Below are 6944 nucleotides of genomic sequence, written 5' to 3' on the forward strand. Positions count from 1 at the left end.
ACGCTGTGTGACCCTGATTTCACCCACTGCAGTAAAAGGTTAAAGTCCTTTGATCATGTAAAACGACATGCAATTAATTTTATAAGAGTGCAATTTGTATTGATTTAAAATATGTGCAGATGAAGGAAATGGCAATGGATGGATGTGGTGTGCTGTTGCATGTTTCTTCATTATCGTTGTTTGGAGGATATCACAACTCTGGGGTGTTCTAAAATTGAGAAGTGTGTGTACTATGAAGTTTAAAGAACTGTTTTCTTTTTTTAAATTACATTTTTAATTGAACCTTTATTTAACCAGGAAGGGCTCATTGAGATTTAAAATCTATTTTTCAAGAGCGTTCTGGCCAAGATAGGCAGCACCAAGTCATTACAAAAATTACAGACAAACATGAAAAACTTCAAGTAATCTAGTAAAATCCCATAGAATTCACAAGAGTATAACAAAATCAAAAACAGCAAATTAAAAACATTGACAGGTCAGGGAATTAGTCTCAAGATCATTCATCAGTGATTTAAAAATACCAATCGGGACAAGTTCTTCAGTTTAAAAGTATTTTGTAAGGCGTTCCAAGACGATGGCGCAGAGTACATAAAAGCCCTTTAACCAAATTCAGTTCGGACATTTGGAACAGTTAGCAGGATAAAGTCCAGCGAACGAAGAGAGTACCCACCACATTTCTGAACAATAAAAATGCCCAAATAAAAAGGTAGTAAACCCAAAATGGTTTATAAATAAAAGTATACCAGTGACTGAGCCTACGAGTGACTAGAGAAGTGCAGTGGTGCCTAAGGGTTTTGCAGTTTAAAATAAATCTGAAAGTGCCATGGTAAAGGGTGTCAATTGATCTCAAACACTGAGCGGAAGCATTCATATATAAAATATCCCCATAGTCTAGTAAAGGCATAAATGTATCTGATACTAGCCTCCTTCTGTCTTCAAAAGAAGAACAGGCCTTATTCCTAAAATAAAATCCCAATTTCAGTTTCAATTTTTAAGTAAGTTGTTGAATATGCAATTTAAAAGAGAGGCCGTCATCAATTAAAATTCCAAGATATTTATATGAGGTTACAACCTCAATCTCCTTGCCCTGACAGGTAGTAATAGGTGAAAGGTTCAGAGGTATATTTCTTGCTTTAGAAAACACCATTTGTTTAGTTGTCAGTGTTGAGGATAAGCTTCAATTGACACAAGGTATTGTAACGCTTCTCGTGGGCTGAAAGATGCAGCGTTGGGTGCAGCGTTGGGGGAAACTGGGGAAACCGTGCCTAGAGCCGGCGCAGGACTCACCGGGCTGGGGAAGCGCACAGGAGGCCTGGTGCGTGGGGCTGGCAGTCTTCACCAGACGGCTAGCACGCACCTCAGGACGAGTATGGAGAGCTGACTCAGGTGACATCAACTCGAGGACATGCTCCATAGGGCGAATGTCGTGCCTCATGCACCAACACAGCAGCTCTCTCATAGATCACTCTTCTAATCTCCCCATCAACTGCTTCACTGTCTCTGCTTCGCTCCCCTCGCTCACCTCCAATTTCACCCCGACTGGCTCTGGTTCCATCCTCGGCTCCGCCGACTGTCCCGTGTGCCCCCCCCAAAATAATTATTGGGGCTGCCTCTCCTGGCCACGCTGCTTGGTCCTTTGGTGGTGGGTAGTTCTGTAACGCTTCTTGTGGGCTGAAGGAAGAGTGGACCAAGGTGCAGCATTTAAAGTGTTCATGATTTAATCCAAAAAAAACAATCGATCAAAAACAACAAACAGGAGAACGAAAGCGAACAGTTCTGTCAGGCAAACAAAACAGCTAAACAGAAAATAACTACCCACAAAACACAGGTGGAAAAAGGCTACCTAAGTATGGTTCTCAATCAGAGACAACGATAGACAGCTGCCTCTGATTGAGAACCACACCCGGCCAAACACACAGAAAAGAAAACTTAGAACACAAAACATAGAATCCCCACCCCAACTCACGCCCTGACCAAACCAAAATAGAGACATAAAAAGGATCTCTAAGGTCAGGGCGTGACAGGTATGTTGAACAGTATAAAAAGCATTACTGTACATACTTTCCAAACCAATGATATGATGGAATGAGATGACAGACACCGCTTCTATTTTAAAATGGAAGCCACCAATATTATTAATTCAGAACAACATTTCAACTCTTGGTTAGATACATACAAAGTTTAATAGGAAAGTTTGAATGTAATTTTTTGGGAAATAATACTGACAACTCTCATTTTAATGTAGACACACCAGTGAAGCGATGCCCTGTCAGAAGAGTAGTGACGGAGACTATCTGTCAAAAATGATGAAACATGGAACACCCCTCAACCAAGAACTGTAGTTAGTAGGCCACAAGGCCGGAAACATCCATGCCAATCAAGCTCAAATACCTCATAATCATGCGCTACAAGGTAATTCCTACAATGAACTCAGAACTGATTGATATCGTCATTACATCAAATCAGTATCCAATTGTCATACTTGAGTAAAAGTAAAGACACCTTAGTAGAAAATGAATCAAGTAAAAGTGAAAATCACCCAGTAAAATACTACTTGAGTAAAAGTCTAAAGGTATTTGGTTTTAAATAAACTTAAGTATCAAAAGTTAATGTAATTGCTAAACTATACTTACAGTTGAAGTCGGAAGTTTACATACACCTTAGCCAAATACATTTAAACTCAGTTGTTCACAATTCCTGACATTTAATCAGAGTAAAAATTACCTGTCGTAGGTCAGTTAGGATCACCACTTTATTTTAAGAATGTGAAATGTCACAATAATAGTAGAGAGAATGATTTATTTCAGCTTTTATTGCTTTCATCACATTCCCAGTGGGTCAGAAGTGTACATACACTCAATTAGGATTTGGTAGCATTGCCTTTAAATTGTTTAACTTAGGTCAAATGTTTTGGGTAGCCTTCCACAAGCTTCCCATAATAAGTTGGGTGAATTCTGGCCCATTCCTCCTGACAGAGCTGGTGTAACCGAGTCAGGTTTGTAGGCCTCCTTGCTCGCACACGCTTTTCAGTTCTGCCCACACATTTTCTATAGGATTGAGGTCAGGGCTTTGTGATGGCCACTRCAATACCTTGACTTTGTTGTCCTTAAGCCATTTTGCCACAACTTTGGAAGTATGCTTGGGGTCATTGTGCATTTGGAAGACCCATTTGTGACCAAGCTTTAACTTCCTGACTGATGTCTTGAGATGTTGCTTCAATATATCCACATAATTGTCCTTCCTCATGATCAAATCAAATCAAATTTTATTTGTCACATACACATGGTTAGCAGATGTTAATGCGAGTGTAGCAAAATGCTCGTGCTTCTAGTTCCGACAATGCAGTAATCTAACCTAACAATTCCACAACTACTACCTTATACACACAAGTGTAAAGGGATAAAGAATATGTACATAAAGATATATGAATGAGTGATGGTACAGAACGGCATAGGCAAGATGCAGTAGATGGTATAGAGTACAGTATATAGATATGAGATGAGTAATGTAGGGTATATAAACATAAAGTGGCATAGTTTAAAGTGGCTAGTGATACATGTATTACATAAAGATGGCAAGATGCAGTAGACTGATACTAGCTAGTACAGATTATACATGATGAGCCCCATGAGTAATGTAGGATATGTAAACATTATATTAAGTGGCATTTTTAAAGTGGCTAGTGATACATTTTTACATAAATGTCCGTCAATTCCCATTATTTAAAGTGCTGGAGTTGAGTCAGTATGTTGGCAGCGGCCACTAAATGTTAGTGGTGGCTGTTTAACAGTCTGATGGCCTTGAGATAGAAACTGTTTTTCAGTCTCTCGGTCCCTGCTTTGATGCACCTGTACTGACCTCGCCTTCTGGATGATAGCGGGGTGAACAGGGAGTGGCTCGGGTGGTTGTTGTCCTTGACGATCTTTATGGCCTTCCTGTGACATTGGGTGGTGTAGGTGTCCTGGAGGGCATGTAGTTTTGCCCCCGGTGATGCGTTGTGCAGACCTCACTACCCTCTGGAGAGCCTTAAGGTTGTGGGCGGAGCAGTGTCCGTACCAGGCGGTGATACAGCCCGACAGGATGCTCTCGATTGTGCATCTGTAGAAGTTTGTGAGTGCTTTTGTGACAAGCCGAATTTCTTCAGCCTCCTGAGTTGAAAAGGCGCTGCTGCGCCTTCTTCACAACGCTGTCTGTGTGTGGACCAATTCAGTTTGTCCTGATGTGTACACCGAGGAACTGAAAACTTCTACCCTCTCCACTACTGTCCCGTCGATTGGGATAGGAGGGTGCTCCCTCTGCTCTTTCCTGAAGTCCACAATCATTCTCCTTTGTTTTGTTGACGTTGAGTTTGAGGTTATTTTGTGAAGCTATGTATTTTGTGAAGTGCACCAGTCCCTCCTGCAGAAGAGCACCCCCACAACCTGATGCTGCCACCCCCATGCTTCACGGTTGGGATGGTGTTCTTCGGCTTGCAAGCCTCCCCCTTTTTCCTCCAAACATAACGATGGTCATTATGCCAAACAGTTCTATTTTTGTTTCATCAGACCAGAGAACATTTCTCCAAAAAGTACGATCTTTTTCCCCGTGTGCAGTTGCAAACCGTAGTCTGGCTTTTTTGGATCGGTTTTGGAGCAGTGGCTTCTTCCTTGCTAAGCGGCCTTTTAGGTTATATCGATATGACTTGTTTAACTTGTGGATATAGATACTTTGTACCCATTTCCTCCAGCATTCTACACAGGTCCTTTGCTGTTGTTCTGGGATTGATTTGCACATATCTAGGAGACAGATTGCGTCTCCTTCCTATGTGTGTATGACGGCTGCGTGGTTCCATGGTGTTATACTTGCGTACTATTGTTTGTAACAGATGAACGTGGTACCTTTAGTCGTTTGGAAATTGCTCCTAAGGATGAACCAGACTTGGGGAGGTCTACAATTTTTTCTTTCTGAGGTCTTGGCTGATTTCTTTTGATTTTCCCATGATGTCAAGCAAAGACGCAATGCGTTTGAAGGTAGGCCTTGACATACATCCACAGGTACACCTCCAATTGATTCAAAATAATGTCAATTAGCCTACCAGAAGCTTCAAAAGCCATGACACATTTACTGGAATTTTCTAAGCTGTTTAAAGGCACAGTCAACTTTGTGTATGTAAACTTCTGACCCACTGGAATTGTGACACAGTGAGTTATTAGTGAAATAGTCTGTCTGTAAACAATTGTTGGGTAAAATACTTCTGCCATGCACAAAACTATAGTTTGTTAAAAGGAAATTTGTGGTGTGGTGGAAAAACGAGTTTTAATGACTCCAACCTAAGTATATGTAAACTTCCGACTTCGACTGTAGTATCAAAAAGTATAAATAATTTCAAATTCCTTATATTAGACAAAGCAGACAGCACAATTGGCTTGATTGTTTTATTCAGACATCATTTATAATGCCAGATCAGAGGCAGTAAGGTTGACCAGAGATGTTTCTCTTGTTATGTGAGTGAATTGGACCATTTCCTGTCCTGCCTAAGCATTTAAAATGTAAATGAGTACTTATGCATCTCAGGGAAAATGTATGGAGTATTTTTGGGGGGAATGTAGTGACGTTAAAGCAAACTTTTTCAAAAATGACTTAAGTAAAAATACTTTAAAGTACTATTTAAGTACTTTACACCACTGACGCCGAAAAGAGATGGCCGCCTCGCTTCGCGTTCCTTGGAAAATATGCAGTATTTTGTTTTTTTATGTGTTATTTCTTACATCGGTACCCAGTTAATCTTAGGTTTCATTACATATACAGTCGGGAGGAACTACTGAATATACGATTAACGTCAACTCATCATCGTTCCTACCAGGAATATTGACTTTCCCGAAACGGATCCAGTGTTTTGCCTTCCACCCAATACAATGGATCTGATCCCAGCCGGCGACCCTGTGCGACGCCGTAAAAGGGGCAAACGAGGCGGTCTCGTGGTCAGGCTTCGGAGACGGGCACATCGCGCTCCACTCCCTAGCATACTACTCGCCAATGTCCAGTCTCTTGACAAAAGGTTGATGAAATCGAGCACGGGTAGCATTCCAGAGAGACATCAGGGATTGCAACGTGCTCTGCTTCACGGAACAATGGCTAACTCAAGAGACGCTAACGGAGTCGGTGCAGCCAGCTGGTTCTTCATGCATCGCGCCGACAGAACAAAACATCTTTCTGGTAAGAGAGGGGCGGGGGGGTATGCCTTATGATTAACGAGACGTGGTGTGATCATCATAACAACACACAGGAACTCAAGTCATTCTGTTCACCTGATCTAGAACTCCTCACAATCAAATGTCGACCGCATTATCTACCAAGGGAATTCTCTTCAATCATAATCACAGCCGTATATATTCCCCCCAAGCAGACACATCGATGCCCTGAACGAACTTTATCTGACTCTTTGTAAACTGGAAACCACACACCCTGAGGCTGCATTCATCGTAGCTGGGGATTTTAACAAGGCTAATCTAAAACAAAACTCCCTAATTCTATCAGCATATCGATTGTGCTACCAGGGCTGGAAAAACCCTAGATCATTGTTATACTAATTTCCGCGACGCATATAAGGCCCTCCCCCGCCCCCCTTTCGGAAAAGCTGACCACGACTCCATTTTGTTGATTCCAGCCTACAACAGAAACTAAAACAACAAGCTCCCGCGCTCAGGTCTGTTCAACGCTGGTCCGACCAATCTGAATCCACGCTTCAAGACTGCTTCGATCACGCGGATTGGAATATGTTCCGCATTGCGTCCAACAACAATATTGACGAATATGCTGATTCGGTGAGCGAGTTCATTAGGAAGTGCATTGACGATGTCGTACCCACAGCAACGATTAAAACATTCCCAAACCAGAAACCGTGGATTGACGGCAGCATTCGCTGTGAAACTGAAAGCGCGAACCACTGCTTTTAACCAGGCAAG

This window comes from Salvelinus sp. IW2-2015, linkage group LG4q.1:29, assembly GCF_002910315.2.
Source record: "Salvelinus sp. IW2-2015 linkage group LG4q.1:29, ASM291031v2, whole genome shotgun sequence".
In the NCBI taxonomy this organism is placed as follows: Eukaryota; Metazoa; Chordata; class Actinopteri; order Salmoniformes; family Salmonidae; genus Salvelinus; species Salvelinus sp. IW2-2015.